Source organism: Medicago sativa, chromosome 3 (assembly GCF_051527215.1).
Source record: "Medicago sativa cultivar Bolivia chromosome 3, Bolivia_mono, whole genome shotgun sequence".
NCBI lineage: Eukaryota > Viridiplantae > Streptophyta > Magnoliopsida > Fabales > Fabaceae > Medicago > Medicago sativa.
Genome location: NC_140751.1, coordinates 28522436 through 28549009, shown reverse-complemented (window position 1 = coordinate 28549009; position 26574 = coordinate 28522436). Strand labels below are relative to the sequence as shown.

Here is a 26574-nt window from a genome sequence, read left to right as displayed (position 1 = left end):
GCTTGCAAGAAGCTTTGGGCTCTCAGTTGAAGTTGAGTTCGGCTTATCATCCGCAAACAGATGGTCAGTCGGAAAGAACGATTCAATCATTAGAAGATTTGTTGAGGGTGTGTGTACTTGAGCAAGGTGGAGCTTGGGATAGTCACCTACCGTTGATAGAGTTCACGTACAACAATAGTTACCATTCAAGTATTGGTATGGCACCCTTCGAAGCTTTATATGGTCGAAGGTGTAGGACCCCTTTATGTTGGTTTGAGTCGGGTGAAAGTGTTGTGTTGGGGCCTGAAATAGTTCAGCAGACTACGGAGAAGGTCAAGATGATAAGAGAGCATATGAAAGCGTCGCAGAGTCGACAGAAGAGCTATCATGACAAGCGTAGGAAGGACCTTGAGTTTCAAGAGGGTGACCATGTGTTTTTGAGAGTCACTCCTATGACTGGTGTGGGTCGTGCTTTGAAGTCCAAGAAGTTGGCTCCAAAGTTTATTGGTCCTTATCAAATATCTGAGAGAATTGGCACGGTGGCTTATAGAGTTGGTTTGCCACCACATCTTTCGAACTTGCATGATGTGTTTCATGTGTCGCAACTTCGGAAGTATGTAGCGGATCCTTCACATGTCATTCCTAGAGATGATGTGCAAGTTAGAGACAACCTTACGGTAGAAACTTTACCCTTGAGGATTGATGATCGCAAGTTGAAAACGTTGAGAGGTAAAGAGATACCTCTAGTGAGAGTTGTTTGGGGAGGAGCAACTGGTGAAAGCCTTACTTGGGAGTTGGAGAGTAAGATGCAAGAATCATATCCTGAGTTGTCTGCTTGAGGTAATATTTCGAGGACGAAATTCTCTAAGTTGGGGAGAGTTGTAACGCCCCATTTTTGTTCTAATATTTTAGTAGATGTGTGAGTATTTTTATATAATTTTATTTGTTATATCTATATGTGATTTTATGTGAAATATATGATTTATGTAGTTGTATATTATTTAAATGAATATGACTTTATTATTTGTGGAAATAATAGGAGAAATAGAAATAGGTAGAATTAGTATTTATTTTTGGTTAATGGGAATTAAGTAGAAATTAAATAGAAATTAAGGGAGTTAAGTGAGAAAAGAAAAGAGTTATATTTTTGGGAGTAAAAGAAAGAAAAAGAGATAGAAACATTTTCACGTACAAACATTAGAAAAACTGGTTTTTGGAGAGAAAGAGGAGAAGAACCAAGAGAAAGCTAGGAGACGAGCTAGGAAGAGAGAATCCAACCGTTTTTGCTGTAGAATTTGCTGAGATAAGGTAAGGGTGGGATTCCTTTCACTAATAATATGTATAATTCTGATTTTTGATGATTGTGGTGTTTTGGTATTAGGGTTAGAAAGTTTTAGGTTAATTGCTATAATATGATGAATTGTGTTGTTGATGCATGTTTCTATGTTATTTGATTGCTATATTGCCTAATTGAACCTGAAAACTTCTGTTGAAACGTATTTTGGGTAATCAAGGATTGAAAATTGGGACTTTCGATTGAAACGTCGGTGTCTGAATGTTCTACACACAAGTGATTATGTGAGGTTTGGAAAAATCGATATTTTTTTGAGTGGTGGAAAATTGAATGTTTCTGTAGATTATGATAGAGGGAAATGTCAGGAGCGTCTAGGCGAAAACGGCATTGAAATCCGCTTAACGGTTTGAATTTTATGCGCAAAATGGTGAAAACGGAAAAAACGAAGAAAAAGCTGTGCTGTCAATCGAGCACGGCCGTGCCGTGCATGGCACGGGCCGTGCCAACGTTCTGTTTCCTTCGTGCCGACAGAACTTCGGTTTCTGCGTTTTTTGTGCTTTTTCACCCATTTCTGTTTTGAATTGGCTTTTGATGTAAACATGAAAGTTGTAGACAATTAAGTTAGCTTTATAATGGCCTTGGTTTGGAGTGGAAAAGATTTGTAGATTTTGAGTTATGATAAAAATAGTACAGGTGGGTCTTCAGGAAATTTTAAGAAAACTTAGAATAACTATTCCCAAGTTAGTCCAAAACTTATGGTTGGTTTCCCAACTTCAAACTTAAGTGTTAGGGACTTAGTTGAGATGTTTTATGAGTATTTGGATTATGTGATATTGATCAAAACTTAATTGCTTTTGAAGGATGTTTTGAACCTTGAGATGAATGTAATTGATTTTATATATATGCTATGTTGTTGTCCTCCGTTGTTGACGTTGTTGTATCATCTAATGTCTAAGTTGGGGAGTGTGTCATAATTGTTGTAGGCACATATGTTGTTGTTCTCCGTTGTTGACGTTGTTGTATCATCTAATGTCGAAGTTGGGGAGTGTGTCATAATTGTTGTAGGCACATATGTTGTTGTTGTAGTCGTTGTTGGAGTTGTATGTTGATATACACAAGTTGAGTCCATTTGCATACTCGCATCTGTTGGGGGCTCATGCCCTGGAATGTTTATCATTCACCCGTTGGGGGCTTATGCCCTGGAATGTTTATCATTCACCTGTTGGGGGCTTATGCCCTGGGATGCTTTAACCATCCAATTTGTTGGGGGCTTATGCCCTGGAATGCTTAGCATTCAACGCGCGTAGATTGGTACCACCTGCATGATGCATTAGTTGTTGTTGTCGTAGCATTGTCGAGTTGTTGTTGTCGTCGTAGCATTGTCGAGTTGTTGTCGTTGTCGCATTGTAGAGTTGTCGGTGTCGTTGTGATAACGTTGTTGTTGTTGTTGTTGTTGCTGTACCTTGTTGCTGAAAATAATTATGTCGTTGCTTATGTGTTTATTTATATACATTATTAATGATGTCTATTGTGATATGCTTGTTGTTTTCATTAATTTGATGAATTATATATTATTATTATTGGATAAGTTTCTCACCCCTTCTGCGTATATGTTGCCTCGACCGTGGGTAATGTGCAGGTACTGATGACTTGTAGGTTTGGTCGGCTCAGTGTCTAGGGCTCTGATACATACTAGGATGGGGAAATCGTTGCGAATGTCTTCTCATTTCTTTTATGTATCACATATTTTGGGAAAAGACTTGCTATTAGAGTTTATCGTTGTTGAAAATAAAGTTGAATTATGTTGGGGCCTTTGTGCCAAGATTTTCATTGATGTTGAATTTTGGTTGAAATTATATTTTTAAAGAATTATTCCGCTGCAGTTTATTAAGATATTCTAAATGTTGGATTTAAATAAATAGATATTTCTATTTATGAAATTTTGATTAGCAGTGTGACACTCCGTTGTATAGTTTACTCTGATTATAATAATTAATATTACGTTGTTGGGAGAACGGGGTGTTACAGGTGGGCATGGAGGAATAGAAATATGATGTGCTTAAGCAATGATAATTGGTCCATTAACACCTTATCTTTCAAATTCAAGGTATAGTTGGTACTCTTAAAGCTTGTTATCATTTGAACAATAATGATGCATCAGAAGACATTCGTCAAATGGAACAACAATAATCATTCTTCTGTCATTCTCAATGTTGATGGATGTTGTCTTGACTCTCCTACAAGAATTGGCTATGGTGGAGTCTTAAGAAATGAGGTTGGTTTCCACATGTCACGATTTTCTGGATTCAACCCTAATTCTGTTGATATCGTATAAGCTGAGCTATATGCAATCTACTAGGGTCTCTTGTTGGTCAAAAACCTGAGTATTGCTAATCGTGTTTGCTAATTTGACTCTTTATAATGTATTAACATCATCAATGGTCCTCCATGAGTTTTCATGTTTATCCTCTTTTGATTCAAGCCATAAAAGAGTTAATTGAGAAGGGAAATGTCACAGTTAGTCATACTCTCCGAGAGGGGAACCGATGCGTGGATTTTATGGCAAAACTTTGTGCCTCTTCTAATATTGTGCTCCTTCGTCACGATTCTCCCCTAGAAGATCTTCCAAATCTCTTTCAGAGTGATGCAGCTGGAACTTTTTACTTGAGATAGTAGCTCTCCTTTTGTGTCTTTCTCTTTTTCCTTTCGTTTTTTTTTTCATTCAACATTGTAGAAAAAAAATATACATGATAAGTGATCGTACCTGACCAGAAGGTGACTGCCGGTGCTTTGAATGTGGTGGTTGTGACGGTGGTGGAATACGTCAGAATGCTTCTTGGAGCGGATGGGGGGTGTGTACCTGCAGGAACTTCGACGCTCAAGTCAGTAGAGATCAGAGAGTGAGGGTTTGAGAGGAAGAAAGAGTTCTACCTTGGGGACTGCATTGAGTCCCCTATTTATAGAGGTGGAGGGCTGCAGAGCCGTTGAGGAGGCACACCTGGCTCTGGCGGTTACAAAATTGTGGGAAGTGTAACCCCCAGAGAGTTTATTGCGGGAACGTGCAGAATGTGCAAAGAGACGTTGCGGTTCGTTTCAACCGGTCTCGTTTGCTTCGTGCACCCCCCTCGTGGAGAGAGGGTGTGTTGCGAGCAATAATGTCAAACGTGGAGTTTGGGCTTTGAAAGATATTGGGCCTAAGATAATGGGCCAAGTATCCTTTTGGCCGGTCCAGAACAATAGGTGATTTCACTATTATTTATTGATTCCTTAACCGTATGGATATTTCACTTGAGGTCATGGTTCTCTAATTTGCTACACAACAATGTCTCTCTCTGACATTTGGTACTTTGTTGAAGTTTCTTTTAATTAAAATGGACAATGACAATTTTATGCAAACATCAATTTTAATCCCCGGATGTGTACCTCGTCATTGTAGTGGTTTTTCACTCAGAAGAAAACACAAAATAACTTATTATTCTAAAATTTGTTGGTCTCAATAGTCCCGAGATTAAGTTATGGGGTTAACTTTCCAAAAAAAAGAACTTATGTGTCATTTTATTTAATAGGTGGTCTGATGATGTGGCCTTTTAGGGACTAAAATGAAGATCATTTCAGAAAACATTATTTTAACCTATTTCTTTAGTAATTGAAACCCAGGGAGCACTGTGATTTTTTTTTTTTCCAAACATAACACACAACTTTTCATCTCCTAATCTCCTTTCGATCACCCTCATCTCTGACGCAAAAATATACCCAACCATCACAAGCTGCCACTAGCTATTTCATTAAATTGGTCAATAATGTTCAAGAGTCGTAACAGCTTAATTTTTAACATCACAAGTGTTTTTTCAAACAAAACACTTCGAGCAAAAATATTCAATATTGTCATTTCAAATAAAATCAAAGTAAATATTTTTAAAAATTAAATAATTTTCATGACAAATCGAAATTAATTAAAATTAAACATCCACACAAATAAGTATCTTAATAATAATATAATGCAATGTGCATCAACACAATGAAGCAATGTAAAGCGAACATACATGATACACCATATTGAAGCAAAGTCAGAGAGATCACATGTAGTCTATCAAAAGAACGACTATCACACCCAGTCAAATATTCATATAACTACACACAGTAAACCAAGTCAATGTATAAAAAAGAAAGCCAAAATATAAGGGCGCAAAAAGAATAACTACACCGTAGCCAACATACACAAGTAAGCCTTCAATCCTTGTCTGATAATCATGGTCAACTAGAGAAATTACATGGATATCCCTCGTACGCTCATAACTCACATCTAGTCGCTCAACGACATATTTCACTCCATCCATGCCTCTCGACCCATTGGAAACCAAATTCACTCGGGATGATGGATGCCTTTTAGGTGTAGCTACCTCAAAACTACTTAAGTCACAAGACTTAACATTCTCCGCAGGAAATTACTCCGTCCATGGCATCTTCACTTTGTAGGAACAACACATGCATCAAGAGGAGACATAAGCCCTGATAGCTCAGGTCCATCAACAAATCCTCCATCTTGACAAGCAACCACTGGCTCACCTCGACCAATAACTCCTACAATAGGCAAAAAATGAGTTTCCATATTCACGATGAATTGGTTATGATGCATATATAGCCACCAACCTTGGGCATCAAAACACCAACAATTTCATAATCATGAGCTCTCATAGACTCAATACTAACATCATCCATCACCACCTCTGTAGGGATCAGGTGTAGAATCATATAAGTATAGTCTCGTGCATAACATATTATCCCCTCCTAGTGTTGTAAACCACCAATCTCGTGTATCTCACAATGTTTGATATCAAGTCAAATAGCTAGACATGACGCATATACATACTAGGATAATTTACCATCGTCATTGTCAGCTATCTGATGGTCAGCACCATGCAGGCCAAAGATGATAGAGTCTTATTGCAATATCAAAATATTTAATTATTGATTCACAAAGACATGATAATAATCATATTGTTTGGTAAATTTAGATTGTTTTAAATTTAAGTTTTTAATCATGTTGCTTAGTTGGTAAAAAGTGCAATAGAAGTAACGACGAAAATATAATATTAAAATATGTGATGAGATTAAGTTTCATTAGTTAATCTTTTAATGTCTTTCCTCGACTAAATATATACTTCTAATGCTTCAATTATGTCTTCACTGATCTCTCATCATACATCTCGATGTCTAATAGATAAAGTGAGATCTAATTTATTTGTTAACTTCTGATGTCTCACTTAGTTAACTGATAAAATAACATTACACTCCGATAATGGTTTTTTACTGTAAACCTTGTTAAGAGTCCCACATCGGTTAGGAGTTGACCTGACAATTTGTTTATAAGTGGGGGCAATCCTCACCTCACAAGCCGGTTTTGTGGGATTGTGTTAGGCCCAACCACGATTTCTAATAAACCTAGCCCGATGACTAGAAATGTGAATCTAAAAATGAATCTATTCCATGCCCCTTAAGTAAAAGTAAAAAGCCATGCCCCTTAAGTAAAAGTAAAAAGTAAAAATATATGCCCTTAAGTAAAAAATATGCCCTTAAGTAAAAATATATGTCTAGCACTTTTCAAATCAAAAGATCAATTTTGGGCTTTAATGATAGAAAATCATTAATTCCATGAAGTCTAGCACTTTTCAAATCATCCATGAAGTCTAGCACTTTTCAAATCAAAAGATCAATTTTGGGCTTTAATGATAGAAAATCATTAATTCCATGAATAAATTCATCGACATATGTCTAGCACTTTTCAAATCAAAAGATCAATTTTGGGCTTTAATGATAGAAAATCATTAATTCCATGAAGTCTAGCACTTTTCAAATCAAAAGATCAATTTTGGGCTTTAATGATAGAAAATCATTAATTCCATGAATAAATTCATCGACATAGTGAAACAAAAGTTATATATAACCAGTCAGGCTAAGTATTTACATTAGAATCAAAGCTAACTACACATAACCCTAACACAAAGGGAAAGTTCTGCTAATTCTAATTAAATAACTTAGAATCAAATATGAGAAGATAAGAAATGAAGCATCAAAGCTTGATTCCTTAAGATATGGTACATCAGTTTGTTCCTCAGCTTTCTCTCCTATGCGTTTTTCCCCGCTTATAATATGACAAGATACCCCAAAAATGAAGAAGCGAGCCCTATTTATAAAGGAAAATGATACGTTGACCGTTCATATTTTCATATCACCCATACACCCCCTAGCTGGCATTTGTTTTTAATTTTATATTTTATTTCATCCAAAAAAACAGAAAAAAAACTCAGTACTCTTTTCTCTCTCCACGACCCTTCTTGTCTCTTTCATATTCTTCCTTTTCTCTCCCCCTGAAATTCTGGCTGGCTAGCAACAGAATGTTCTATGTGATGTTCCAACACCAGGTACAGATAACAGATGTTGAATAAGATGTTTAGAACATCGTGCTATTAGCCTATATTTTTTAAGACTATCATTTAATGCGGTATTAGATGCAGTCAAAGGATAGTTGACCTTATCATCAAAGAAATGAAGAATTGTTCTCAAGTTTATCGAAGTTAGACTTGCTAGGAGCACGTGTTCCAGTTCGACAAACGAAAACCTATCAAGGAGCAGTTATCGTTTTCAGATAAGGACAAGCAACAACCATTTTTTAAAGGCGCGTTTGATAGGGCCAAACCGCAAGTGCACGGCCTATCGAAGTAATAGTAGTAAGTAGAGTATCGTTCCGCTAGGGAGTTGTTCAACTTAATTAACCTTTTAAAGAATGATTAGAGGAGAAGAAAGTTTAGTAAAAGGAGGTTTTGATTGCTGAAAGTAATTAACGATAATAATAAAGAGCCTTGGGATTATTGGTTTGTCATAATGACAAACCCTTAACTAGACAAGACTTAAACATCCAATTTCATGGTTTACACCGTAATTTCTAAAGACCGGTTTCCCTTAGCCCCTCACCTTTCCGATGTCCGGTGAGAGTTTACTTCTAGTAACCAAGCCTATTTCGCTGACTTGATTACTAGAAGATGCATAGAGGATTGAAACTACTTGTGTCTCAATAATTGCAAAGACTATTTCACTCTTTTGCAATTATTGTCTAGATTCACTTGTTCCAACATCAAAGCTCCGCTCTCGCTTTATGAATTGATGTTTGGGATAATGGATTAACGATTATCAAACCCTCCGCTTTCGCTTCCACAGTTTGATAATTGTTAATCCACGTTAAGACGGTGAATCTAGATTAGAAATTAGGGTTACATAAAATTAGGGTTTAAGCTTGGTTTGTTTAGGATTATGTCATTAGACTTCCCAACAATCCCAAGACAAAGAAGTCTACTCACTCATGTTCATCGTAGACATGGGGGAAGAAGAGAGAAAATAACAGTAAAGTAAATTGCGAGAAAGAAAGAAAGTAAATAAAAGACTTTTATTGAAAATAGGAATATTCTAAGCAAAAGTAAAGGTGAATGTTTATGGTGGAGAGATACTCTATTTATAGCTTTACAATCGACTTAGAAACTAAGCAACTAAAAGGCTAAAACAGTAAAGCTGCAACAGGGTAACTTGGGCCCGAAGAAAAAGCAGCAAAAGAGGATTCTGGGACGGGCACGGCCATGCCACATGTTGGCACCGGCCGTGCCAAGCTTCTGACTTGGTGGGATTATATTTTTGTCCCGTATCTTCGTATTCTTGCACTGTATTTGCTCCAGTCCTCTTTCTTTTGCACCAAGACACCTTCCACCATATATTCGTTCCTAAAATATAATAAAAAGCAATTTAAAGTAAAATATTCTAAAAGGAAATAAAATGCAATAAAATAAAACTAAATCTTAAATAAAACTAAACTAAATAATGCATTAAATTAGACTATTCTATGACTCATCAAACTCCCCCACACTTGAATCTTTGCTTGTCCTTAAGCAAAAGACAATAGACATAGCAGCAGCAAAAGATTTAATCATGGCAATATTAAGAACACATGTCTCAAAAAGAAAGGTTTTGCTTCAAGTACACTAATTACAATTTCAAACATTTCTCATGAACCTATTCTACCCAACATCAAGTCTCAAGTGAGTGTGTGTGTGCAGTCCAACCCTTTTCTTGCTCCTGTATAAGACAGATATTATGAGGAACAGGTTCTATCCTTAATGCTAAAGTAACCGAGAAAAGTCCTTTCTTCATTTCATATAAGAGTGATGAGAATTTTAAGTTAAAATTAGATTAGATTAACAATTAAGCACAATGGGCTGCAGATGCTTAGGGGCTATCTATCCTCGTAGGAAGTCTTCTCGGATGTAATTGTCCATTCTTCCTAGATTCAAAATCACCCTAAGCAGTGCTGCAAAATTTTATTTTATTTCATCTCTACATAGGAAGTCTTTTTGGATGTAATTGTCCTTTCCCTCTAGCATTGATGAATTTGTTTTACTTTAAGTTCAAATTAGGGAGTCACCACCACAATTAGGAAGTTAGGGATTGTCCTTTCCCCCACATGTTGGTGCCATTCTCCCGCCCCATTTTAACTTTATCAATTAAGAATATAACAATAAGGCACAATTGATTATTTCCCACACAAACTTATATTACTTTTACTCTAAAGACTTTAAAGGGTCTAAGTTAACACTAATGATAAAACGTGCTTCTTAAAATACCTATTCATACATTTGCTCAATGATTGCAACCGGGTGCTTTTCTCATTGGAGAATTTTCACAATAAAACAAGATATGGGTATAGCAAGAACACAAGAAACACAAGAAACTACTTTCATGTACAAGAAGTAACCTTTAAGGAAGAGACAAAACAAAAAAAAATTATGCCATATTTTACATTAAAAACAAGCTACTAGTCATGCCTCTTGCTAACAACACAAAACAAAAAGAATAAAGTTCAAGGGAGTTTGGGAACACTACGACTCTAGACACTTTATTAGCCCCCCCCCCCCCCCCCCCCCCCCACACACACACACACACACTTAGGGGAAGCACTGTCCTCAATGATTCAAAAGAAAAAGAAATTAAAAGAAGAAGAAGTAGAGGAAGAAGAAAGAAGGAGTAGAAGAAGAGTAGTAGAGAGAGAAGAGATAAGGGAAGAGAGGAAGAGGAAAGCTCACAATTTATTGAGGTCCATAAGGAGGACCTTGGAGTTGTAGGTGTTGCATCATCCAGCGGAGCATCTCATTATTTTCTTGAGTTAAACGGTTGCCCCTTTGAACATCGTTCCTTAGTCCGGTGATTTCAACACCTTGCCTTTGTTGCTCGGTGCTCACTCTTTCAACTTCATTGTGAATCCATGCCCATCTTTGATTTTCATTAAGCTCACCGGCTTCATGGCCATGGTGCCCCTCTTGGTGCAAGTTAGCACCCTCTCTCATGTCATGGTGCAAGTTAGCACCGTCTCCTTCATCATCTTGTTGTTCAAGAACTTGCACATCATCAACATACAACCAATTTTCTTCCACCTCGGTGGTAGTCCAAGATGGGTTAGGCAATAAAAACATGATTGGCACGTTTAGCTTGAGTTGGTAATGTAGGGGTGGACGATGTTTAATGAAATTCATAGCAACGAGGGTTTCCCTATTGAGCCTATTGTTTCCCTCAATTGGTTTGATTCACTCGTCCTCACTCACCCCAAAACACCTAGCTATGTATGTAATGATGCCACCCACCACTATGTCTCCCCTACCGGGTGGTTTATTACCTAAGAAGTCTAGGTAATCAATCAAATAGAAATAAGTGTTGACGGGGTGGTTGTAGAGCATTGCCCATAACATGAACAACTCATCGGTTCTAGTGTTTCCTAACTCGGTTCTACCCCAAATAGTGCAAGCCATTACCCGTTGAAGGTATCTAAGGACAGGATTATGAATGTTGCTTGCTTTGTTGGACCTAGGGACGTACTCATTAAGGCCGGTGATACATTTCCAAAAGGCAGCTGGGTCATAGTTAACCGGTTTTAGATTAGGATCCCAATGATCATGAATATACCCTTCATTTGCAAAACCTAAGGCCTCACAAAAGTGCTGAAGTGACATGTTATAATCAATATTGATCAACCGGAAAACAACTTTATGGTTAGGGTTATCAAAATTCAGCTTATCTTTAGTGAAAACAATTGAGCTTAAAAATTCATAAGTGAAATTTTCATAACCCCGTATAGGTGTTAGTATATCAGTCCAACCTAACCATCCTATCAGCCTATAAACATCATCCCTAAGCCCTAGTTCATTCAAATCATGAGAAGCAGGATATCTAGAAGGATACAAGGTTTTAGAAATTAGGGCTTTGTACCTTTCTCTTTGCTTGTTGTCCTTGAACTGGATTCCATGGTTTTTGACTTGTGCTTGCTTCTTTGGGGGAGGTCCTCCTTGAGAACTTGCTGGTTCCTTACCACTTCTTCTTGAAGCCATTTGACCCTTATTTGAATTGGTATGAAGGTTTAGGGTTTGGGAAGATTTTTGGTGGAAAGGATTGGTTTAGGGTTGGGGTTGATGTTTAAGGAAGGTTTGTGGGTTTAGATGTGGAGATTGGTTAAGGTTTTGTGGTGTTTGGGTTAGGTTTTGAAAGATTAGGGTTTTGGTGAATTATGGGTTTTGATGGATGAAAGATGTTTTTGATTGGTGGTTTGTGTTTTGGATGAAGTTTGTGATTGATTGGTGAAAGAATGGAGTGATTTGGTTATGTTTTGATGAAGATGTGAAGGTTTGAATGTTTGAAGGTTATGGAGGTTTAGAGAGAGGTTTGTGATGGAGAATGAATGGAGAAGAAGAGAAAAATTGGGTTTATAGAAGGCTAGAGGTCGCGCACGGCCGTGCCACCCTTGGCACGGGCCGTGCCAACATTCTGTGGCTCAGGCTTGTTTTTGTGTTGTAAAACCTGGCACGGCCGTGCCAACCTTAGCACGGGCCGTGCCAACCTTCTGGTCAGAGGGACTTCAAAATTTTTCAAATTCTTGATTTTTTCGAATCATACTTGGACAATTACCTACAAAACAACTTAAAACAAAGAAAAACAAGACAAAAGCAATTAAATGCGTGGGTTGCCTCCCACGAAGCGCTCTTTTAGTGTCATTAGCTTGACGGTTAGAAAGAGTCCTTAGAATGGATCAAAGATATCATATTGTGTAGATGACGCTATAAAACGTTCTTTCACAACATGATCGTTAAGCATGCAACAAGAGTAAAGAGCGGGACCTTTCATAACGTTTTCCAACTCAAATCCTACCATCTTATTACTCACTTGAAAAACTATCCTACCGTTCTTGACATCTATAAGAGCTCCCGCAGTAGCGAGGAAAGGTCTACCTAGGATTATAGGGACGTCTTCGTCCTCCGCAATGTCAACGACTACAAAATCAGTTGGGATGTATATCCCTTCTATCTTAACAAGTATGTCCTCGACAAATCCTACAAGTTTCATGGTAGAACGATCAGCTAGCTTCAACTCTATTTCGGTAGGTTTCAACTCTCCTATCCCTATCCTTTTAAGAAGAGACAAAGGCAGCAAACTAACACTAGCTCCTAAGTCACATAAGGCTTTGTTTATGGTTTCATTCCCAATTTCACATGGTATGGCAAAGCTACCTGGATCTCTAAGCTTAGGGGGTGCTTCTTGAATGATTGCACTAGTGTCCTTAGCCAAAGCTATTGTCTCACTATGCTCTATAGGCCTTTTCTTTGAAAAAATTTCCTTTAAAAACTTGGCATATAGAGGCATCCTAGACAAAGCTTCAGCAAAGGGAAGTTTAATGCAAATCTTCCTAAGTATGTTGACAAATTTTTCAAATTTACCCTCTAGTTTAAGCTTATCAAGATTTAAGGGGGATGGAGTTTTGTTTTCTTCAAGTGGTTTTGTTTCTTCTATCACAATTTTATCACCTAAGGGCTTGACACTTTCTTTCCCAATGTTTTTAACATTAGCAAAAGTTTCGCCTAACTTATTACCCCCAAAAGATATGACATTAACTTGGGCTTTGGGATTGGCTTCGGTTTGACAAGGAAAGACTCCCGGTGTTTGGGAAGAGGTAGCCACTTGTTGGGCTATTTGAGCGATTTGAGTTTCAAGCATTTTAGAGTGAGTAGCAATAGAATCAACCTTGGTATTGAGCTTGGAAAGAGAATCATTCAGAAATCCGGTTTGGTTTTTAAGTTCTTGAAGTTGTTTGTTTTGGTTGGCAATAGAGTTTTCCAACAAAATTTCCAAATTGGATTTCTGAGCGAATCTTTGGTTGTTTGCATAACCGGGTGGTGCTACTTGTCCATAGGGATTTTGGTTTTTGTAAAAATTTTGATTTTGTCTCATCCCTTGGTTGTATTGAGCATAATTCATTTGCTCAACACCGTTAATAGCACTACCTAGTTGGCAATCAACACCAGCATGACCAGTTATACCACAAATTTTACAAGAAGGAGTAGAAGCAGAATTGATAGCACTAACATTGAGTTTTTCAAGTTTTTCAGTTAGTGTATCAATTTTAGAAGCAAGGTGGTCATAGTTAGAGACTTCGTACATACCTGCCTCCTTTTTGGAGGATGAAGAACTAGTGATGGCTCTCTTGTCGGTCCATTTGTAATGATTTTGAGCCATGTCTTCAATCAAGGCATACGCCTCCGTGTAGTTCTTGTTCATAAGTGCTCACCTGCAGCTGCATCAACAGACATCTTAGTGGTATAAGACAAGCCATTATAAAAAGTGTGGACTATAAGCCAATTCTCTAGGCCATGGTGGGGACAAAGTCTTAGCATTTCCTTGAAACGCTCCCACGCATCATAGAGAGATTCCCCATATTTTTGGTTGAACCGTGTGATTTGGTCTCTAAGTTTAGCGGTTTTAGATGGTGGAAAGAATCGGCCAAGGAATGCTTGCCTCATCTGATCCCATGAAGTAATGGAACCGACTTCGAGGGAATGGAACCAAGCGCTAGCTCTATCCCTTAAGGAAAAGGGAAAGAGATGAAGTCTTACGGCCTCTTGGTTCTCCTTCATGGTTCCACTAATTCGTAGGAAAACAGAGATGTGAAGATTGGGATCCTCAGTGGGGGATCCCGAGAATTGGTTTTGCTGCACCAAGTTAAGTAGGGCAGGCTTAATTTCAAAGTTGTCATCCTCAACCGTTGGGTACACAATAACAGCTTGGGGCTCAGCCGTAGACGGCGTTGCATACTCTTTGAGAGTGCGATTGGCCATGATGCTATTAATTCATGCGTCTCTCTTTCATTTATGCAAATACCTTTCGATCTCGTTGATTATTACAACTCGATTTCTGGTTTTTCGCATAAAAAATTGAGAACCCAAGAAGTTAACGATAACAGAAAAATAAAAAGTTAAAAATAAAAAGAAAAGAGAAAAGAGAAAGAAGAAGAGAGAATTCTAATCACTAAGAAAAAGTTAATCAAATTAGTTAACTCCCCAGCAACGGTGCCAAAAACTTGATAGGGCCAAACCGCAAGTGCACGACCTATCGAAGTAATAGTAGTAAGTAGAGTATCGTTCCGCTAGGGAGTTGTTCAACTTAATTAACTTTTTAAAGAATGATTAGAGGAGAAGAAAGTTTAGTAAAAGGTGGTTTTGATTGCTGAAAGTAATTAACGATAATAATAAAGAGCCTTGGGATTATTGGTTTGTCATAATGACAAACCCTTAACTAGACAAGATTTAAACATCTAATTTCATGGTTTACACCGTAATTTCTAAAGACCGGTTTCCCTTAGCCCCTCACCTTTCCGATGAAAGTCCGGTGAGAGTTTACTTCTAGTAACCAAGCCTATTTCGCTGACTTGATTACTAGAAGATGCATAGAGGATTGAAACTACTTGTGTCTCAATAATTGCAAAGACTATTTCATTGTTTTGCAATTATTGTCTAGATTCACTTGTTCCAACATCAAAGCTCCGCTCTCGCTTTATGAATTGATGTTAGGGATAATGGATTAACAATTATCAAACCCTCCGCTTTCGCTTCCACAGTTTGATAATTGTTAATCCACGTTAAGACGGTGAATCTAGATTAGAAATTAGGGTTACATAAAATTAGGGTTTAAGCTTGGTTTGTTTAGGATTATGTCATTAGACTTCCCAACAATCCCAAGACAAAGAAGTCTACTCACTCATGTTCATCGTAGACATGGGGGAAGAAGAGAGAAAATAACAGTAAAGTAAATTGCGAGAAAGAAAGTAAATAAAAGACTTTTATTGAAAATAGGAATATTCTAAGCAAAAGTAAAGGCGAATGTTTATGGTGGAGAGCTACTCTATTTATAGCTTTACAATCGACTTAGAAACTAAGCAACTAAAAGGCTAAAACAGTAAAGCTGCAACAGGGTAACTTGGGCCCGAAGAAAAAGCAGCAAAAGAGGATTCTGGGACGGGCACGGCCGTGCCACATGTTGGCACGGGCCGTGCCAAGCTTCTGACTTGGTGGGATTATATTTTTGTCCCGTATCTTCGTATTCTTGCACTGTATTTGCTCCAGTCCTCTTTCTTTTGCTCCAAGACACCTGCCATCATATATTCGTTCCTAAAATATAATAAAAAGCAATTTAAAGTAAAATATTCTAAAGGAAATAAAATGCAATAAAATAAAACTAAATCTTAAATAAAACTAAACTAAATAATGCATTAAATTAGACTATTCTATGACTCATCAGCGTTCGAAATTCAAATTAGATGGATAAGGCTTGTTAGTTTTATTTCGTTGTAGGTTTGAAATTCGAATTTAGTTAGTTATCCCTATTTGTATAAATAGTAGTTTTTCCTAAGGGAAAGTGGTCGCAATTCAATCGTACAAAACTTACACTCAAATTATCCGTATGGAAGCGAGAAACGAGTCACAAGTTGCAATGTATGAATCTGCGTACCAATTTACATTCAATCAATGCAATTTAAGTTCATTTTCTTAAATGTCTTTTCATTTTACTTGTTCATTTTGAACGATTTCATTGTTCTTTACTTAACAAAATTCGATTGAATTCAACTGGGTTGAATTCGATTGCTTTCATTTTCTTTGTTTATTTAACTTTTTAGAACATTATGTTTCTTGAAAATACACAAAAGCACAAATATGCTCCTAAGATTTACTGGTTGATCTTGCAAGTAATTATTTTTAAACTAGCGGTTGTTTACCAAAAATCAGTGTAAACAAATTGGCACGCCCAGTGGGACCTTTTTGTGCCTTTGTGGTAAATTTCTTAGTGAAATTTGTTCGGTTAATATAATTGGTTTGCGTTGTGCATGCTCTTAAGGAGTAAAAAACAACTTCCTGAAATGGTACGTCCACCTCCCATTCCAAATACAGCGGCATCGAACGCCGCTAGCGCATCAGGAACAGCAACCATCCTATTGAGGATGGCATACTTTACACTAAGCTTACCAGAAGATATCTTCCCTTTCTTGGGCCAAGCTTTCACCTGATTGGCAGTAATCTCCTTGCATACTTGGTTGTCAGTGACTTCCAGCTCACCAGCGCCTTCATCTACTCCTAAAAACTTGTTGATAATGTTGGACGAGAAGTTAATACATTCACCCCTAACATACACTTTCTGAAATTCTCTACTGAGAGGATTATCACAGTCAACCGGGATATTAACTAAGAACTCTTTCATCAGTTTCTCATAGCAATCACCAAGATTGCACACAGTCTTCATGAGCCCAGATTCTTTGATAAGCTCCATCACGGCTTTGATTTTCAAGGCCTCCTCACCCAGCTCTCTCTCCACGGCCAGCCTCCTATGGTAAATGTATTTCCATCTTTGAGCAAACTCAGGAAGATGAAAAGAGACTTTGTCAATGGGCACATCTTCAACTATCTGAATGCTCTTTTTCCCAGCAGATTTCTTAACTTTAGAGGGAATGATGTTTACAACATTCTCCTCAACATCGTATTCATAGTCACTTGAAGAGACAACCTTCCTCTTCCTTGAACTACCAGCAGCAGTTTTCACCATCACTTTGCTCCAACTTTTCTCAAGGCCAACACCAGAAGACTTTGTCATGCTTTTGGGGGTTTAGTCACAACATCAGTTATCTTCTTAGGGGTTTTGCTTGCAGAATGAGCAACTTTTCCTTTGTTACTTCTCAACCTCTTGGCCACACTATCACCAAGAGTATGTGCCAGAGGGACATCATCTAAGTCAAGTTCATCAACATCAACCACATTTTTCTCATTTTCTTTGTCACCAGTGCCTTTTTCTTCTTCATCCCTTTCAGAATCACCTTTTGATCCCCTACTCTCCTCAGCCTGAGAGTTCTCGATGGAATTTCCAGAATTTACATCCTTCTCTGGTGCAGTCTCAAAACTAGAGTCCTTTTCTTCAGCCACAACATCAGCATCACCAGCAAGCTTATCAGGTTGACCTATGGAAGTGCCAACATCCGGTCCAACATTGTCTCGCACATCAGTTTCTTTCGGAACACTATCAATAGAGTCATCACCTCTGGTCTCTTTATCAGAGTTACCCACATCCATGTTTTCAGTACTCTCTATTGCATCATTCAAGTCTTCTAACCCTAGTTTTCTACAAGACACAAGTTCATCAGAGATTATGGTTGATTTAGGATTACCTTTTTCGCAAACCGGTGTTGCAACATCTAACGCTATCTCGGAAGTATCTTTATCACCATTTTTGGAAGCTTGAGCGGTGGTTCCTTCCTTATCAGCTTTAAAGGGGTTTTCCTTTTAACATAGATCAAACATAGGCATCGCCACTTTCGATTCACCTTTCTTTCCAGTGTTCTTCTTCCTAGATGTAGATTTAGAAGTGGTTTTCTTTTTAGGTTTTGTGGGAGGAACAATAGTGAGGGGTTCAATCATCTTTGGAGCAGAGGAATCAATTTTTTGTTGTTCAGTGGCGTTCTTGTCATCAGAAACATAGTTGTTGGTTTTGAAATTCATGGTAAAATGATGTTGTTGACAATGTTCAGTGGAACGATGAGGTTTTTGATGATCGGTTGCAGAGAGTAGAAGGTGAACGGTTTTGAGGAGTTTGGAGAGAGAATGAGTAAGGTAAGGGTTTAGAAGGATATGATTGCGCTTAGTTGGGTGAAGAGAGAAGTTTTGAAGAAAACTGCCTAAATTAGCGTGCACCAATAAGAAGTAAGATACGCATAAGGTCTTTGCACGCCTATCCCAAATTAACTGCTATAACTCCTTTTTCAGTGAAATGTCCAACCTGTCCTCACATTTCTTCAAATCTAAATTTTATGTCCCTTTGTCAATTAAACTATCTTTTGTAGGAACACTATTACCAACATAATTTTTGATAGTGTGCAGCTGACCTATAATCTGATTATTTTTCAAAGTAGAACTATTTTCAGCGACCCTCCTCTCTTCAATTTTACTTCCAAGGTGAGACAAAGCAAGATTCTTCTGATGTTCCAACATAGTATTCAACATTTCCGTCTGTGCTTTTGGTTCTGGAATCCATTTGTAACAATTATTTTTATTTCTAACTCCTCTCATTAACACCTTGCATTCTTCATCATTTATCTTGCATCCAAATTTGTTGAAATTAGCTTCCATTCCTTTGGTCACACAGCTGAGTTATACTAATCAAGTTTGTAAAAAGTCCTTCAACTAAGAAAACTTTCTCAAGTTTGGGTAATCCATTGCTGATCAAGTTTCCAATGCCCAGTATTTTTGCCTTACCCCCATTACAAAGTATAACAAATCCTCTATCACAAGGTCTTATATTTTCAAGATAACTAATTTTCCCAGTCATGTGCCTAAAACAGCCACTGTCAAAATACCAGACTTCATTAGATAATGGGTTTTGAGAAGTGAGTCCCATTAGTCCAACATTTTTATTTTTAGGCATCCACTCTTTCTTGACACTTCTCATTTATGGTTCAGAAAATCTATGTTCAGATTGCTTGGGATAGCCATGCAATTTATAACAGAACGACCTTATGTGTCTTTTTTTTTTGCAGTGGTGAAAAATCCAAGGGCGAGCTGTCTTTTTGCCATTCTGATGTCTTTGAGAATGTTTGAACATTGTATTGTTAGTAGAAACAACATCTGTCCCTGACTGATCAAGAACCTTGACATCTTTTGACCTGTTTTTCTTTTCTCATCATCCAATGATCTTCTAAGGCATAAACAAACTTTCTATTACACTGTTTTTGATTGAGGCGTTTATAGTCAAATTCTACACCATTTGTCCCTTTTTTTATCATGTCCTTCTATCACATTATTCAGAAATGTGCAACCATTTTTCATGATTTCAACTTGTTTCTTCACCTGTTCAAGTTGTAAGTTCAGAGAAGTTACCTCATCATTGCGTTCTGAGATCTTTGTTAGATGATTACTCCTTTTTGTAAGAAGTTCACTGTTGATCTTCTTTTGTTCTATTAACATATTGCATATTTCTGCACTTCTGACATACAGATCCTTATAATTAGTGGCTAGGTCATCATAAGCCAATTCTTCATCAGATGACTCAGTGTCAGAAAAAATTCTACCAGTAAAGGCAGTCACCTTTTAGTTAACTCACCTTTATTAATCCTTTCTGAGGTATCTTTATCAGACCAAGTAGCAGTCAAACCTTTCTTTTGTTTTTTGAGAAAAGTAGCACACTCAGTTTTTAAGTGACCATATCCTTCACATTCATGACACTAAACTACCTTGGATTGACTTTTCTTGTCATCTGTACTGACGCTCCTTCCATTATGTTGTTTCTCCCTGATGTTGGATCCAATGTTCTTAGCATCTGCTCTGAATTTCCAATCAGTCTGTTTCAGAATCTGGTTGAGCAGTCTTCCAAGAAGTACAACTGCTTCAGCCAAGTTCTTATCATTATCCCGGTCATAAACAAAAGCACCATTTGTTTCTTTCTTTTCTAATGTGCTATTGATTTCAAAATTTTGTAGCGATCAATGAGATCTTCTAACTTTATACTGGAAATGTCCTGAGCTTCTTCTATAGTAGTGACTTTCATGTCAAATCTTCTGGGTAAAGATCTGAGAATTTTTCTAATTAGTTTTTCTTCAAACATCTTCTCCCCAAGAGAATCAAAGGTATTGACTATGTCAAGGATAATCATGTGGAACTCTTGAATGTTTTCATCTTCCTCCATTTTTAGATTTTCAAATTGAGTGGTTAGAAGTTGAAGTTTTGACATTTTAACTTTTGTAGTGCCTTCATGTGCGGTTTTAAGAATCTCCCAGGTCTCCTTAACAACATTACATTTTTTGATCAATCTGAAGATATTCTTGTCAACTCCATTGAAAATGGCATTCAAGGCTCTAGAATAAGCTAGAGAGGATTCGTCCTCAGCTACAATCCAATCCTCTTTAGATTTCAGAACAGTAGTTTTATTTCCATCTTTATCAAGAACAACTGGATGATCCCAACCTTTCGAAATAGCTTTCCACGTCTTGCTATCAATGGATTTAAGAAATGTACTCATCCGTGATTTCCAGTATTCATAATTGGTTGCATCGAGCAGAGGTGGTCAGTTAACAAGTCCTCCTTCCTTGTCCATAATGCCAGAAATATCCACCTCTGAATATCACCCTAACAACAGGAAGGATGCCTGCTCTGATGCCAATTGAAATTCTGGCTAGCGAGCAACAGAATATTCTATGTGATGTTCCAACACCAGGTACAGATAACAGATGTTGAATAAGATGTTTAGAACATCGTGCTAGCAGTAAACATAAACAAAACAACCAAATAAAAGATAAGAAAGTAAATGGCAGAGTGAGTTTGTTAACCCAGTTCGGTGTAACGTCACCTACTCTGGGGGCTACCAAGCCAGGAAGGAAATCCACCAGTGCAGTCCGTATTCAAAAGCTCTCAGCAAACCACATTTGCACTGATGACCTAGGACCTACCTCAACCAGATTTCAACCTAGGAACTCCTAGATCTGAGATCCCATCTCACTCTCTTACAACTGATCACAACCCTGTGATTTTTAAATTATAGACGCTTATAGAATGAAGTTACCTTCAAAACACAATAACTTGCAACCATGCTTAAAAGCTTTGGTGCAGTTCACAAACTACGTAACTCCTTGCTTAAAAGCTTCGGAGTAGTGCAAAAATTACAACTCAAGGAACAATCCTAAACATGTATCAAGATGATACACGATAGGCTCACAACAAAAGACTCAAAACCCTAAGATAATCTATTCTTCTAAAACAATGGCTTGAATCAATCTTCAGGTCTTGCAGCCTTCTTTTTAAATATTGAAGCAATGCGGGTCATAAACATAAACGGGCTTCAGATCAAACCGGTGATCCATTACTCAGTCAATATGGCCGGATAAGGAAACTTATAAAAAGTAGGCACATTAATAGGAACATTATGATCACCTTTAAAGACTTTCCTAAGTCGTTACCACTTCCTTCGGAAATCAAATACGTTCTGATCTTCTCATAACTACACACGGTTTGACCAACACATGCTGGCTTGGATTCCTTAAAACAAGCGAACGCGTGCGTAAATATAGGCAGGGCACATAACATACATACTGCGAGCCTAGATGTTGGAACATTGTGTTCCACATCTGAAGTGAATATTTGTTTTAGGAAAAAATGAAGCCAACATACAAATATCCAACACCACCTTCTTTCCGCCCTTCATCATCTTCTCCACCCTTTCCTTCCTGTTCTCTCTCCGTCACCGCCGTAATATTTTTCTCTTCCCCGACAATGCCATGGCCGGTAAGATCTCGGGCGGAACACACATGATCTAAACCACCACCACCACTACGCCAGATCTTCAGCGGAACAGTGACGAAAAAGTTGGAAGGGAGGGTTGTGGTTAGAGAATATGAGGTGGGGTGGTGAGGATGGACGAATTTGAGTAGATTCGATGGTGGGGGTGAACGGTGGTGGTGAAGAGAAGGATGGGTGAGAGTGGTGTTAGATCCGATGGTGGTGTGATCGAAGAGGAGACATGGTGGCCGAGAAGAGGGCGACGGTGGGGTGGGGAGATTTGAGGGTGAGGTTGGTGGTAGAGGCTAGTGATGGGGAAGGAAGAGGGGGAAAAGATGAGAGGAGAGAGACGGAAGAGAGATGGAAGAGAGGGAAGAGAGACAAAGTTGCTGAGTGTTTGTGGGGTCTAGGTCACATGTCACATATTTGTGTTGAGGTTTAAGTGTGTATGCCACTTATGGGTGTCCATGTATCACCACTCATTTATAAATTTCCAATAGTGGATATTCGTTTAATGGATTGCAACTTGCTAAGAAATTGAATTTTCTTCATAGGTGGGTTTCTTCCATCTCAACATTCAGTCATTAGACCAGCTTAATATTTGCTTAGCGTATTACAACTTTCTAATCAAATTGCTCAATCAGAAATTGCTAAAGTTTTTGACTTTCCCTGTAACGCCCTGAATTTTGATTCAAGAAATTACGCCTAATTCATTTTCATTTTTTTAAAATCACTACCATTTTTTTTTTCAATCATCAATAATAAATTCTTAATAAAAACCTATACAAAAATTCTTAACATAAATTTCCTTCAAATTACTTTTAAATTACAATTCGATCAAAAACCCAATTTGTCCTCGTACACACTTCAAGCAAAAACTTCAAAGCAAACACCATGTCTTCTTTGGTACCTAAAATGTTGGTGTAAGGGGTCAATTTCCTTATCCAAATTGGTTCATACTCAAAGCACAAGAAACAATGTCATAAAATAGATGGAATCAGAACTTCTCAATAAAAAAGAAATAATAAAAATACATTTAAGTCATATCTTTAAGGTAAAGTTCACACATATTTCCTTTACATTATAATAGTTTAGTCAATTATCAACACACAAATGTATAACAGACCAAATGCAATGGAATTATGTGTGAAATGCATGCTCTTAAGTACTAAATGATCCGGATATAATCAGCCCGCCACCAAGACACCACACAGAAATATAATTATAACCTGCCACTAAGGCACCACACAGATGCATATGCCTTGCATGATCATGAAAATGCAACTAAATCCCGCCACTTAGGCAAACACAATGCAATATGATATTTACATGCCACTAAAGGCACCACACAGAAATAAATATATATCTCACATCACCATGAACATGATCAAAACAATCTTTTCAATAAAACTCACATTTTCATGTCTTTTTCCTTCCTTAATTAATAAAAATATAATATGTCTTTCTCAGCATCACAAAAACATAATAAAACATAATAAAATAAAATAAATACATCATTCAACATCACATCGTCGTACACAATTATCATATAAAACATAATTGAAAATAATCACTTTTATAAAAGATTAAATTTTACCCGGTAAATACATATTTTAATTGTTTTTCTTTTCAAAAGATAAGAGTTGCTATCATTATTTAATAACACAGTCCTAGTACTTAATATGGACGATGATGTAAAAGCTCTCACCTTTCCTTCCTAGTAAAAGCTCTCAATCGACACATGTACAGCTTGATCCGCTTAGTCTATACCCCTCCTTTGCTGCTATCTTGCGTACACAATCTGTCTCACCATTTTTTTTTTATGTTTAATTCGGACAACCACCACAACCCCGAAATGTGGCTTACCCTCTGATTGTTTTTCGAGTTCCTATTTTCTCACTAGGATGAAAATAATGGGTGACTTATACTAGGAGAAATATATGAATAAGAGGGAAAATTATAATGAGGAAATGGCCAGTTTAAGTTGTTGATAGAAGGATGGTTTTATTTTCGTGAGTTTAGAAAAATTGGTTAAGTGATTTACATAAGATGCATGATGTACTAGCATGAGTATTGAAAGCAGTGGAGGTTTAAAAACAAAAAGGAAAGGAGAAGAACGTGAGCATATGAAGCTCATAGGTAACAACTAGCTTCCTATTTTCATTAGTTATCAATTAATCCACTATTATTTCCTTAATAATTTCTTTTAACTATAGCAGTCCATCAACTTTGGAGCAATCTTTCTTAAAAAAAAAAAAAACTTTGGAGCAATCTAACTAGCATGTTATTACTTTAATTAGATAGACTCAATAATCACTAACAAAAATATGATATAGTAAGTCAAAGACATAAGGCCAAACAAGTAGGAGATTATCACAAATTTTTTTTTTTTAAATTCTTTACACATAAAATAAATTGTTGAATAAATCATAAATCAAGAAAATGATTACGAAGGACATATATAAAGTATATAAAATATCGGGATGTTACATTCTTTCTTCCAGCTCGCTCCTGGATCACTGAACTAATTTTCCTTGTGTTTACCTTCAAACTTATATCATTTTTGTACTTGGTTTTATTTTTGTTTACAAATCTTTTGTAATTAGGTTAAGGGACTAAAGTGAAAATGAAAGAACTAATTAAAAAAAAAGATATTAGTTCAGGGACCTAATTACTACTTTATGATTAAAACTCTATTTAAAAATTCCCAAATAGTTTAAAAACATACAACGTAATATAAGAGTGGGCATAAAAAATGGAAGGGGAGAGAAGAAGGTAGAGAGAAGGGAAAGGGATCGGGGATATATATATATATATATATATATATATATATATATATATATATATATATATATATATATATATTGAGAGAGAGAGGGGTAGAGTAAGGGAGTTGAACTTGAAAGAGTGAGCCATAATAAGGAGGGAGGGAGAGAGAGAGATGAATTAGTTTAAGCTAACACATTAAAAAAGTTGAGGAGTTAAATGATCAGGGTTCAAACCCTACTAAGGAGAAATAAAGCTAACGTACCAACATACTAACATTTGTTTTGTGTGTGTGTGTGTGTGAGAGAGAGAGAGAGAGAGAGAGAGAGAGAGAGAGAGAGAGAGAGAGAGAGAGAGAGAGAGAGAGAGAGAGAGAGAGAGAGAGAGAGAGAGAGTTCTGTATGGTTCATCGATTCGTGGTTGGGGGATACTTAAAAATAAATTATGTTATAGAGTTTTGCATATAATTTCGGACAAAGAAAGTGAGTAAGTTTGGTGGTTAATAATTAGAAACATATCAAATTACTACACAAAATAAATAAGAAGTTCATCACAAAACCAATTATTTTGGAGGTTAACAACATTGTTTCCTTTCAAAATTAATAGCAAATTGATTGTTGTAAATATATTGTTTCTTCAAATTGATTGTTGTAAATACATTTTTTCCTTCAAATTGATTGTTGTAAAAATATTGAAGTAAGTCTTTTACACGAATTGGTCCATTTATATGTGTAAGAAAAAATCTGAAAATTTTGAAATAGGTATTCTACATATAGAATAGGAACAAATCTGAATTAACATTTCAAATCTGAACAAATCTGAAAATTTTCAAATTAACATTTTACAGATCTGAATCAGACATTCGAACAAATCTTCTCTGGACCGTTAATCCAAAACGGTTAAAATTGAAAAGAACAATTAAAAAAAGTAAGGTCCTTTAATATTGTAAGGTAGTGGTAGGGTATGGAGAAGTAACTTCATCAAAAGTAACGTAAGATAAGTGGGCATTCAGTAGGTGAGTTAGTTGGTCATGGCCGTATTATTGGTTTGCTGCGGTTTGTGTTTTTTTTTTTTTTTTATTGGCGGGGTTTGAGGCCGGACTTTACATATATTATACTTATAAACTGAATTAAGTTCATCAAGACATCGGTTTGTGTTTAACATATGTAACATTGTACAGGTTAAAACAATAAAAAATAACAAATTTTTATTGAAAAACAACAATTATTGTACAGGTTAAAACAATAAAAAATAACAAATTTTTATTGAAAAACAACAATTATATTAAAAAGTAATATATTTAATATAAAATGTATAAGTTCTAATGCAAAGTTACTATTTTAAATTTTCACCACTTGTGGGATTAGGTGTCGGACCTTTTACCGTAGGACATGCAGCCCTAAAAGCTGCGTCAAGCAAAGTGGCCAAACATGAGAAAGCATGTTCTGACAATCAACATGTTTTTATACCATTTGCTTTTGACACTTTCGGTTTTCTAGTACCAGAGGCCTTCTACATAGTTTAAAATGTCATGCATAACAATGTCATGTCTCATAGGTCCATGAATGCTGTGTTCACGAGGATTGATTTTGCCATCCAAAAAGGTCTAGCGACGCAGCTTATTGCCCGCTTGCCTTCTATTCAAGTGTAAATAATGGTTTATATATGTCTCCGTGAGCTTAGCTCAGTTGGTAAGGACAATGCATAATATATACAAGTTCTGGGGTTCGAATCCCAGACACCACCAAAAAAAAATGGTTTATATATAAAAAAAACTCGATAAAAAATGTTTATATATAAAAAAAACTCGATAAAAAAAACTCGATATTTATTATAAATGTTGAAGTTCCATATATACTCTTCCCACGTGCA

General features: G+C 36.8%; 1 long non-coding RNA gene and 1 other non-coding gene across 2 annotated transcripts; both read left to right on the top strand.

Annotated features, from left to right (window-relative positions):
* Positions 1-1242: 1242 nt before the first annotated feature.
* On the top strand, positions 1243-3192 carry LOC146936931 (uncharacterized). The gene is made up of 2 exons (XR_015033219.1): positions 1243-1287; positions 2913-3192. It is a non-coding gene; the product is annotated as an uncharacterized LOC146936931 (long non-coding RNA).
* A 10807-nt stretch (positions 3193-13999) lies between these two features.
* LOC146936930 (small nucleolar RNA R71) lies at positions 14000-14106 on the top strand. The gene has a single exon (XR_015033647.1). It is a non-coding gene; the product is annotated as a small nucleolar RNA R71 (small nucleolar RNA).
* The last annotated feature ends 12468 nt before the right edge of the window (positions 14107-26574 follow it).